This window comes from Mauremys mutica, chromosome 3 (assembly GCF_020497125.1).
Source record: "Mauremys mutica isolate MM-2020 ecotype Southern chromosome 3, ASM2049712v1, whole genome shotgun sequence".
NCBI classification, from domain to species: Eukaryota; Metazoa; Chordata; order Testudines; family Geoemydidae; genus Mauremys; species Mauremys mutica.
The window spans coordinates 143,972,973-143,985,784 of record NC_059074.1 but is presented as its reverse complement, the minus strand read 5'-3'; positions in this window follow the sequence as shown (position 1 = coordinate 143,985,784).

Sequence of the window (12,812 nt, the reverse complement as noted above, 5' to 3'; positions counted from 1 at the left end):
TTGTCAAGAACAAATCATGCCAACCCAACCCAATTTCTTTCTTGGCCTAGAGGAAAGGGGGAACCTTTAGACATGATATATCTTGATTTTAGTAAAGTTTTTGATACAGTCCCACATGACATTCTTGTAAACAAACTAGGACAATATAGTCTAGATGAAATTACTATAAGGTGGGTGCATAACTGGTTGAAAGACTGTACTCAAAGAGTAGTTACCAATGGTAAGACTGTGGGGACATATCTAGTGTGGTTTGTCATGGGTCTGGTACTATTCAATATTTTCATTAATCACTTTGGATAATGGAGTGAAGAGTATGATTATAAAATTTTCAGATTACACCAAATTGAAAGGGGTTGCAAGCACTTTGAAGGACAGGATTAGAATACAAAATGACTTCAGAGAATTGGCCTGAAAATCAACAAGATGAAATTCAATAAAGACAAGTGTAAAATACTTCACTTAGAAAGGAAAAATCAGATGCACAACTACAAAATGAGGAATATCTGGTAAGGCAGTGGTATAACTGAGAAAGTGTTGTAACAGGCAGGCAAGGTACTAACAAGCTTCAACAGGACTTTATTTACAGCCCTCTACCAAGCTGCAGGCACGGTCTGTAACTCTCACTCAGCCTCCTCAACTCCTCCCCACTCCTTTCTGTTTCCCATCCTTTCAGACTCCCAACAGCCAGTGCTCCCAGTTCTAATAATTACAAGCAACAGCTATACACCACAGAAAGGTCTGGGAGTTATAGTGGATCACAAATTGACTATAAGTCAGCAATGTGATGCAGTTGTGAAAAAGGTTAATAATCTGGGATGTATTAACAGGAAGATCATATGCAAGACACAGGAAAGAATTGTGCTGCTCTACTCTGCACTGCTGAGATCTCAATGAGGGGTATTGTGTCCAGTTCTCACACTGTAAGAAAGATGTGGACAAACTGAAGATAGAGAACAACAAAAATGATAAAAAGTTTAGAAAACCTGAGCTATGAGGAAAGGTGAAAAAAACTGGGCATGTTTAGTCTCGAGAAAAGAAGACTGAGGGGGAAACCCCCTTCACTGGAGATTTTTAAAAACAGATTAGACAAACACCTATGAGGAATGCTTTAGGTTTACTTGGTCCTGCCTCAGCACAGGGAGCAGGACTAGATGACCTCTTGATTGGATAGGTGGAATTTTCTATGGGGTAGTTCTACTGTCCTGAAATTGGTCTCAGATCCACAACTTAGTTTCCTTTTACAACTACTCCCTTTGGAAGCTAGGTTGTTTATATTTTCTAAAGTATTTGCATGAAAACCGTTACAAAGTTAAGTGCTAAAGACAAACAAGGAGGGTTTCAAATTCCTAATCTCACAAAATAATAAATGAATTTTAATCTTATATAGACAAATTCATTGTGTGTTCCTGGTAATAACAGTGCCATGGATAGGGATGCAAAAGCATTCCAGCAGTTCTGCTGAACATAGAAGATAGTTGCTATTCTCCACAAGAGACATTAAAATGAAGATTCCAGTTATCAAGCACACACAAAGGATGTGTGCCAGGTGCACAGACCAATGGGTTCTAAAGTGAAGCTAAAACTGAAAGTTATAGATGGCATATAGTAAATTAGATATTAAAACAGATGGTATGAGTATTTGCTAGTCCACCTGGGTGGAAACGGGCATTTACTAGAATTATGAAATAATGCCCCTCATTCCTTCCCCCTCCCAAGACAAAATTATACTTATTTGAAGTTTTCCACATTCTTGGTGTAGGTTATTTTGCATTTATGACCTTTTGCTTTTCTGTGAAATATTCTGTAGCCTGGCCATTTCCAGTGCAAAATATCAAAAGCATAAAAACAATAGACAAAGAAAAAACTGCTTGAGTGAAATGTCATGTTAAAGCAGTATTGTGGGGTTGATGACAAAGAAATAGAAAATATGGACAGTCACATGCACACCCAGATAAAATGAAAATTACTGATGGAGGGGGAGAAGGAGTGAGGAAGATGACTGGCATAGGAGAGGACCCGGAAGAGAAGCAGTGAGTGGGGTGAAGATGAGGCTGCTGCATCATGGTCAAAAATGGTGAAAAGATGGTCCAGAGGGGGAAAAAATGTTCCTTGCGTGGAGTGATTTTCCAGCTGGATATGTACACAGACAGCATTATGCCTGCAGCTTGGAGTGAAAGACAGGTCAGTTTTGGTTTGAAGAAGTAGCTAGGGACCTCCAGCTTTTTGGTAGACCATGTAAAGAATAATTATTCTTCCTGGGCTCACAGAATGCCTCACCCTATGGTCCAAGGAGAAAGGTCCGCCATTGCCAAGCTTTGGAGCACAAGCAGTGGTAGCAAAAAGGGAGATGGCTGCAAAAGCATCAAAGATAAGAATATGTAATAATTTTCAGTGGGAGACAGTAGCAGAAGAAGGCTGCAACAGCAGCAGGATTGGGCTCCTGACAGCCAGGGTGCCTGGTGGCACCAACTGATGGTCTACATAAGAGAGGTCACAGAGAGCTATCATGCCTCATACACTGCTCTGACTCATTAGCAGTGGGATGTGGCTCAGTTGCAATAAGATGGGACAGTAGCAGGGGAGCCATACCTAGGCACAAAGAGTGCATGGCTAGATGGAAAGGAGCTGTGGCTTTGCACTGCTTATTTTATGTGGTCACAAGTCCAGGAGGAAGTGTTGAATATGTAGTGCCATGAAGTTATGCCACCACTAAGCAATACACTACTGAAGCAAAGGCAGTAACCACCAGCTCCTCCTCTCCCTCTATGGTAGCTGGCTCACCTGATAGTAAAAAGATAAGAATAATTAGATTAAAGCACTACATCTACCATAAAATAGCATGAGAAGGGAATCTTTGGAGGGCTTATATCATACTAAGAGGGGGTTCATTACTGGAGTCTTGTTTGTTACAGTTTTAAGAAATCCCAATAAAATGTTTAATTAATACATCTTCATCACAAATCCCCAATAGATGTAGCCTCTTTGATCAGGGTAGAACTCTATCTGCAATCTCTAACTAGGGACTTAAACTGAATCTCCAGTCAGATCACCTTATCTCCATCAGTGGTGATCTTATTGTGCTACCAAAGCTTTTGTCAGCCATGATCAAAATAATTTCATTAGGTAAAACAATTAAAACGGAAACAGAAACCAGTTATATGTAAGAATTGAGCAGGCCTAGTACATACAGTCTCCCTACCCCCATGAGGGAATGAACATTGTAATATTTTTTTTCAGAATGCTCTCTCTCTCTCACACACACACACACATACGACATTATTGCACTGAATGTTTCCAGTTCAGATGTTATTTTTTGCAAAAATATTCACAGTTGTATAATAGTGAAAACATTTCTATAGTCAGATTAAATGGCAAATGGCATTGGCAACATTTTTCTGTGAATTTCCAAAACAACAACAACAACAAAAACAAAACAAAACTCTCTGTGGACACCAAGGAGGCAGATTCTGAATGATTTACATTTTTATTCAAAATATTTTGCACCTGTCTAAGACTTAGCATTCATAGTATTAAATTAATTGTATTGCACCAACTGGTAGACAGTCATCTATTTTCATTCAGTAATCTTCCAGATGCATAACTAGTTCTACCTACCAGTAATGGTTCAAGAGATCCGGAGACTTTAATGACTGGTTATTAGGATACAGCTTTTTCTTGCAAGGTAGAGTCTTAGAAGAAAATTAAAGGATACATTCTACATTAAATATTATAAACATTACTACACAAAGCTCCTCCTCAGTGGCACAATGTCAAAAGAGAACAGGGAGCTGGTTCCATGATCAAAAATGCCCATTTGGGGCCAGAGGGGGCTTGGCATTTATGTAGGGTTGGTGGTGAAGGGGAGGGTGCAAAGAACCATCTCTCCCCATTACCCACATAAAGACCAGCAACAGTTGAAATCCCTGTACTCAGGGCTGATTGCTTCTGACTTCTCAGGGTGCATAGTACTGTTAAAAGGGCAAGCAAAAGCCAGTATGAGGGGAGACCCTGTATCTGTCCTTCCCCCATTCACAGAGCTGGTTGGCCTCAGGCAGGAGGGAGCAGTAACCTGCTTCCACTGAAGAGGTACAGCTGTGGGCCTGCTGCCTCTGAATATGTGCCTCCCGGAGGCATTGCACCTCTTGATGCTTTCCCTGGAACTGTGCGGTTTGGCTCAGCTCCTGAGGCAGGGCTGTGCCTAACAGGAATAACTGAACCCTTTATCAGTGAAAGCTGATTCTTTCAAACCTTAAGTTAGATGTTTATTTTTAAAAAGCAGTATCTGCCACCAAGTGGAAAATGTTATCACTTCACCAGTATTTATAGAGTGTTTCAAGTAATGCTGAAAGAGTTAATCTTGCAGATGTTGCTTATTAGTTTCAGAGCCGCATGGAGGTTTTCTGTGGTCCAGAGCAAAATGTGAAACTGAGGCAATTAGCACTTAGACGAGGCTGGGGTGGGGGGTCAATTGGAGAATGAGCCCATCCTGAACTCACTCTCCAGAAGTGGCTTCTGTCCAATGGGGCTGGGCCCTGCTCCCCACTTCAGGTGTTGTGACCACTCAGGTATGGCCTGATGGCTCTTCTGTCATGATGGAGGAGCAGCTGGGGCAAATTCCAATGAGTGACATTGCCAGGTTGCACTACCTCTCAATTTGAGGGCCCTTTCAAAAGGGAGGCCAGAAGCTAACTGGCTCTTCTCCTCTCCCCCACCCAGCCCCTCTGGGCACTCCTGCCTGAATTCAATTCCCACTTCTATGATAAATTCCATGTGTGATTTGGGGCAAGTCATTTTTTTTGTCAGCCTTCCATCTGTATAATGGGGATGATAATAGCTCCATTCTCCAACCCTTTGTCTGTCTTGTCAGGTTAGGCTGTAAGCAATTCAGTGCTGGGACTGTTTCTTGCTATAGGTCTATACGGGTCCTAGCACAATAGAACCCCATTCTCATGTGGGGCCCACAGGCATTCCCACAGTGATTAATATTAACATTTTGTTTCTGTTTTTCTTTTTGATTTCCCCCAGACTTTCTACGTTCTTCTCTCTTTTCTAAAATGCCATCCATCACTAAACAGTTGTGCTTGGAGTGAAAGTAAGTAAGATTCCAGAGTGAAGTTAGAAAGATAATTGATTTTTTTAAACATATGGGTTTAACTGAATGGGAGAAAGTAACTGAAACTGCACAAGCAATCCAGAGACCAGGAGAATTCCAGTTCTGTCTGTTCCACAGAACACCATCCCCACCTCAGTTCTTCAGGAAAATATCAATTATTGATTGGCTAGTCACACTCTGATGTCAGGATTGAGCATCTTCAGCTGAGTTTGAAGACTAGCAGGTCCACCCTCCAGGAAGATTAATGAGTTTAGCTGGATTGTGGCAGATTGTTTTATAGTCTGAAGGGAGCCAACAGGCCTGCATTTAAACTCAGCAGCAGGTCACCAGCTGCTCAATGCTTATTCCTGCACTGTGGTTGCTTCTGTCCCTGCCTTGTTCCTGCCCTGCTCTCCTGGTTGGTCCTTAACCCTCCGCTCTGGGTTCCAGGTCTGACTCTTGGCTCTGACTCCCACCAATTTTCTCAGCTGCTGACTCCTGCTCTGACCACTAGGCATGACTCCTGCTATCTCCACTGGGCATGTCTGCCCATGCCCTGATCATGACACACTTGTTCCAGGAAATTTAAGTTAACTTTTCAATGGGAATTGCATACACTGCACAATAAACCCAGAAGATGCTCACAAGAGAAAGTAGCCAAGTCAGTGGCTCAGATTTGGTTGTAAGAAATTAAAGATGTTAAGGCTCTGGAAGGCTCTCTTGGACTGTGCATATACTGTGAATAGAAATTGCTACAGAATATAATCACCTGGCTCCCCCTCAGTCATTTGACTCATTTGAGCAATCTGATCTATTTTTCAGTCATGCCTGTAGTCTTTAATGAAAAGAAATCAGCAAGTAAAAAGAACCACGTCTTACACTACGCTTTCCCATCTATTTGGGTATTTCAAATGCTATCAAATGTAATTATACAGATGGAGAACTGAGGCACAGACAAAGTGACTTGCCCAAAATCACATATGGAATCTATGACATTGCTGGGAATTGATTTCAAGTCTCCTGAGTGCTCATCTAATCACTTAACTGCAAGACAATCTTCCTTCTCTGGCTTTTTACAACAGAGAAGCTAGATTTTTTTGGAGTTATATAGAATTCAAGATGAGGAATGTAAAGAGTTTCTATTTGCAAATAACAAAGAGGAAGGAAGAAAGACATTTTCTCCTGACAGGGGTTGGACCAAAGTCTCTGCAGAAGAACTTTGTTCCACCTGGAAAGCCAGGTGAAGTATGCAGTGGCCTTTTTAAAGTGTTTAGACTGGAAGATATGTATTCATTTATGGAAAATCAAAGATATACTTCCCCTGACCTTAGATAAAATCCAGATGAAAAAAAATTATCTGGATATACAGAAGGTTTAAAAGGCCTGGCTTCCACATAAAAAATTGTTAACAACATCAATTTGTATGTAGGATTGTAGATTATACAGGTTGTTGTATATAGTTCTGGCATCCTTATATTCACTCTCATTCTGGGAAGAGGTATGTCTTTTTAATGTACTGTTTTCTGAATTAAACGTTCTCTGTAGCATGCAAGATAGTAAAATGCATTTCAGGTAGATACCATACAATGGTACTGTTGATTCTAGCTCACTTGGAGGTATCTGGTTTGCTCCACAAACAGGTGCAGACTTGCCATAAAGTGTTCATCCAACCTGTTGTATTGATATATCTTCCCACCAACAAAGTTGTGGTTGTGGGGGATGTTTGGCACTTTGGACAGTATCTTCTGGATTTGTTGTTAAGGTGTCTCCCTGGATGATGGGAAAACAATGTACTGGGATGTGGAAGTGATTTGAAATAGAATAGAAATATTATAATGGCATTTCATACATCATTGGTTGGATCTTACCTAAGTTGTGTCTTACTTATATTCAAGTTTTGGTCACCTATGTCAAAAAGTATATAACAAACTGTAGGTCCAGATGTTAAGATTAATCTTTGTTATATTTTTATATTAAAATATATAATTATTTTTAATATGCACATGTATAATGTGCATAATTATTGTGATCCTGGGTATACATGATACGTACAGGAGCAGAAAGCTGGTTAGATGTCTACCTTCTATGCATGGGTAACTTGAATCGTCATAATTGTTGGCACAAATTGTGTGTATTTCTAAATATCCAGGTCTTAAAGATGATCTTGCCCATTAGTATAAGCAATGAAAAACCAATTGACATTAAAGTTAAAATCCAGGCTCTTTTTGGCTGTGTACAATTCCATTCCGCTTTGCAGAGGCACATTTTAAAAATCTAAGTACATTTAATTATTCTTTTCCCACTTTGCAGTAAGTGAGGTATTCTGCTATTTGTAAAAGCATAGCACAGAAGGAGGAAGTGAGGGTACATCACATTGTAGTATGACATTGCACTACTATAATGCCTTTTATGTGATGATCTCAAAGAGCTTTGTGAGCATGAGTCACCTCAGCCTGACTTTCTGATGTCTCCTCCTGGATATCTCACTAGCCACTTAACATGGCAAAAACCAAACTCCTGATCCTTTCCCCAAAACCTCCTCTCTCTCCAATCTTGGTCAATGACAACATCCACCCTCCTGGTGTGATTCATGACTGCAACCTGGGAAGCAGGGAGGGTCCTTCTCTCCCTAGTCCATCACATCCCGGCCACCTCCAAGCCCTATAATTTCTTCCTCCCTGGTGTCTAAGATCTGACCTTTCTTTCCTGACACAGGACAGCTGAAATACTTCCCCTGTCTCAGTTACAATAATCTCCTCCTCTCTGGCCATCCATACACAACATAGCTGCTAAAGTCATTTTCCTGCTGCATCAATCTAACCATTTCTTTGACTGCTTCTATTGGCTCCCCCTGTTTCACTGCATCAAGATCCAGTTTCTTGTTCTCACCTTCAAGGCCCTGCATAACTTTGCCCCTTAAGTGAACTTGTCTTTCTCTCACCTCTGCTAATGATGTTACCCTATTTGTCTACTTGTCCCTCAATTATCTCTTTGTTTTCAGTACCCCCAACACATGAAATTCCCTGCCTGAGCTGGTCCTCAAAGCCGCAACCCCTTCTCTTTCAAGTTCCTCCTAAAACTGGCTTCTGCTGCAACTCCAACACAAAGTTAGCTAGCTAAGACTACTTATTTCTTTTACCAAGAAATCACTCCACTATGTTGTGCCCTTGCTGAGTAATTATATTATCTTAATGATGTAACCCTTGGCCTTCCTTCCTCAACTGCAACCTCACTCTCTCGTTAATATCATTTGTGGTGTTAGTTTACAAGATTCTTGGGGCAGGGACCATGACTTCCATGTTGGGCGATACCTAGCCCACTACTGAATGCTATATGAAATAATTCCCCAGATGAAAAATAACTGAAACTAGAGTTAAGGTTGAGTATATCTCAGTAATTTAAGAATAAAAACATTACAGGGACATTGTAATTATCTCAAAAATCAAGCATTAGAAACCTAGGAATTCAGATTTAAGGTAAAACTTAAAAGATATCCAACGTATGAAAATGCAGAAGTAAGGCACTCAGTAACCTTAACTGACTATAGTGACAGGTTTCAAAGTTACAGTCTAATATGGCTACATCAGTAAAAACAACGAGGAGTCCTTGTGGCACCTTAGAGACTAACACATATATTTGGGCATAAGCTTTCATGGGATATAACCCAGTTAATCAGAAGTATGGAGTGGAAAATACAGTAGCAGGTATAAATATACAGCACATGAAAAGATGGGAGTTGCCTTATCAAGTTGGGGGTCCGTGCTAATGAGGCCAATTCAATTAGGGTAATTTCCACCTTTTCATGTGCTGTATATTTATACCTGCTACTGTATTTTTCACTCCATGCATTTGATAAAGTGGGTTTTAGCCCACGAAAGCTTATGCCCAAATAAATGTATTAGTCTCTAAGGTGCCACAAGAACGATTCGTTGTTTCTGCCTATAATGATGCAATGGAACTGCCATACAGTTATAATCAGTGCATAATAGTGTTTGTAGTTCCAGATTAGATTAAGCTGACTTTTAAAGACATTAGATTTTTTTCATTTTTGGTTTTTTCACCAAAACAACTAATCCTCCCAACTTTCCTCTGAGAGAAGTAACGATTGTCTTCATTTCACAGGGGGGTGACACTGAAATACAGAGATGGTAAATGATTTGCTGAAGGTCACACAGCAAGTCAGTGGCAGAGCTGAAACTAAACCCCAGATCTCCTTACTTCCAGTAGCTCTAAGCAGTAGGCATCTATAGGATGTAGTTCAACATAGGTCACTGGAAGCAGCCTTATACTTGTGTTAGTAGTATTACAACCTTACCAATACAGAAGACCCAATAAAAGATGATCAAGGAAAGGGGAAGTGAAGAAAAAAGGAGCTAGATCCTATTTTAATTGTCTTTAACGTATAACCTTCCAAAATTAGTCTGGTCTTTCTAGATAGTAAGAGACAGTTTGGATAAATGCTTAGTTTAGGTTACGAGAGGTCTAGGGTATAATCTATTTTATTTTAATTGCTTAAACTCCTACACTGGCCTTTTTTTGTTTTGCTGTGTTGAGAGAAAATAAAGGTTTCCATCTGCCATTAAAAAGATGACATATTAAAATGGAGGTTTGAAAAAGCATACAAATAATATTAAACATGAGAAACATTTGAGTGAGTAACATATAAAAAGAAGGTTATGAGGTGGAATAACCTGTTTCAGCAAATACTTCATTTCAGCATAAAAATGCATAGGAAGGAAACTGATTTCGATGCAGCAGATTTGATTTCAACCCATCAGTCCTCAAACACTGCAATTTAAAGTAATACAAACAAAATAATTCATTACTTAAATCAGAATACTCTGGTGCTGAAAAAATGCCTTTCTAAATTACTTTTCTACAACCTATTTCCTATGAATTATTCATTTAGTTTAAGGGAAGACAGTGTTTACAACACATTTCCTGCCAAATTGTGCTTTTCTCTCGATGTTTAAAAACTTCAGGGAGCTCTACATTGCATATAATAACAGTGCAGTGGGCGGCCTTAAAAAGGAAGCCTTTTCCATACTGCATTTTGTGTTGAACTGCAGGACAGCTTGTTAAACTCCATTCAGCAAATGCCATTTGGGATTGTGTAGTAATCAATAGGTTGTGCTCATATGAATATCCCAGTATTGCCGCTGTGTGTGGTATTGGGTAGGTTATACAGGGCCCTAAGATACAAGCTAGGATGGTGTTGCCATGCCGACTGGCTCTGATTACTGAGGTGGGGCTAGCAGCTATGTGGTCTTACTATATTTTGGGCATCTACTGAATACAGACAATCTCTGAAATTAATGTATTTTTTTCCATGTAACACTGTCTCTTTCAAGTAAGTTTTAAGAATTCCACCGGGCAGATGGGTTTATTTTATACTTCTGAACTGAGAAGATGTGCAGAAAATGATGAAGGAATGTGCAATGCAAATAAGCAGATTGGCATGTTTAACCATTTCCTTGCTTCTGAGACTATGTCTAAACTGCACACTCTGCCCAGGTCTCTCGGACCAGGGCATATGGACTAAGGCCTGGTCTACACTAGGGTGGGGGGTCGAACTAAGGTACGCAACTTCAGCTACGCGAATAGAGTAGCTGAAGTCGAACTACCTTAGTTCGAACTTCTTACCTGTCCAGACGCCGCAGGATCGAAGTCCGCGGCTCCCCCGTTGACTCCGCCACCGCCGTTCGCGGTGGTGGAGTTCTGGAGTCGACGGGAGCGCGTTCGGAGTTCGAACTATCGCGTCTAGATTAGACGCGATAGTTCGAACTCCAAGAAGTCGAACGCTACCCGTCGACCCGGCCGTAAGTATGGACGTACCCTAAGTGTTTCCAAGCTCATGCTTGAGCATCCACACTGCACTGCAAACCCAGGTCTCACTGCCATGCTAATGCGTCCGTTCTGCAGTATGCAGCCCTTCTGATGTGGATCGGTGGCTTGAGCGGCATCCACACAGTAAAATGCCAGGGCTTGGACCTGAGTGAGATTCAGGCTCTAATCCACTCCCCCTGGCAGAGTCCTAGGACCTGGATCCTGAGTGCTTGCTGGCCCGAGTCAGACTGATTTCTGTGTTGTTGGGGGAAAGAGGTGTCTGGGCTCAATCAGAGCTCAGGCTTAGTTTGCAGAGTAGACATATCCTGAGAGTCCTGTGAATATTTGGTGGTATGGATGCATCAGAGTTGAAGCTGCTGGCACTAGGGTGTCCAGTCAGTGGATCTGAAACCCAAAGTCCAGTCACTGCTGGTGGGAGAGGTGGGGAGGTGCCAAGTCACCACCTGCATCAGCCCCTACTCAGTCAGGGCCACCTCCTACCTGCATCGGGCGGCTGCAGCTCCCAGCCCCAGCTCTGCAGGCGAGTCCCTTCCAACCTATGCGGGGTGGGAGGGGGGGCGAAGCAACGAGGGATGGATGGAGGGGGAAAGAGGAGCAAATGGGGGGAGAGGCCTCAGTGGGAAGGAGCAGGGGCAGGGGCCTCAGGGGGAAAGAGGCAGGGAAGGGGAGGTTCCAGCACTCCTGCTCCAGTGTCCAGTTTTTAAATATTACAAAGTTAGCAACCCCAGCTGGCACAGGCCTTGGCACAACATAACCAGCATCTACACTCGGCATTGGTGCATGTGTTCAGTACAACTGGATGGATGTGGATTTGGCAGCAAGTATTTGCCAGAGCTACCAGGTGTGAGCTAGGAATACAATATGGATAGTGAGCCCGATTCCTTTAGAAAATCCACCGAGCTTTTGGTTTCGTTTGACACCAAAACATTAGTTTTTTGCTGTTTCTAAGCAAACCATGTCTAAAATAAATCAGACAGTCATTATCATTGCTACAGCTTGCCAAGTGTGAAACTTGAAGGCCATCTCTGTGGCCAATCTCTGATCAGTTTCTATCCAGGAGGTTCCCAACACAGCTATTTGGAGTTCTCTGCGCACCTTGACAAAGCATTTCTTGGGCTCATCCTTAGGAGAGGGGGTCACTGCAGTGGTGTAAATAGTGGCATTAATTGGATATAAAGGTGTAAATTGGTCAGAAAACAGATGCAAATAATAAATGAATGTAACTTGCACTGGTTTGGCTTTCATGAGTTGTGTAAAATAATTTACACCCTGCAGGAGGCAGGAAAAACAACTAACACTTAGCAGGAGGGTGCAAAAGAAGGTAGAGATGGCTTACTTTATCTTGCACTCCGTTAGTACCTGTCTTGTTGCTTCTCTCTTTCTGCCACCTTGATGTTTGATTTTTGAATATTAACTGAATGCCTAACCAATGCAAGGTTTACCTATTTTCTAACCAGCTTACACTCAGCAGATAACCTTTTGTCAACATACAACCATCCATTCATGCCAGGATTCAGGAAATAGGAGTAATTCAACGTTGCCTCTAAATTTTTAATAGAGGATAGGACAGAGCTTTATTTTACTCTGTGTTTGTATTGTTTTTGAGGCTCTCTTTCTCTCAATGAAGACATTAAAACCTCATTGAAAATCATATTATCTCTTTCCATATAAAAGTGAGGTATTGACACTGATGTGGAAGGTGTGTTTTTACATTCTATTACCTCCTATTGCTGCGTACAGTACCTCTTGTAGTGTTGCATTTTTATTGTTTCAAAGACTTCCCTGGAATATTTTAGTACCCAAGACTGGGTATCTGTTCTGGCAGCACAATTACTGGTAACTGTTCTTCTGTGAATATATACACCACAACAGA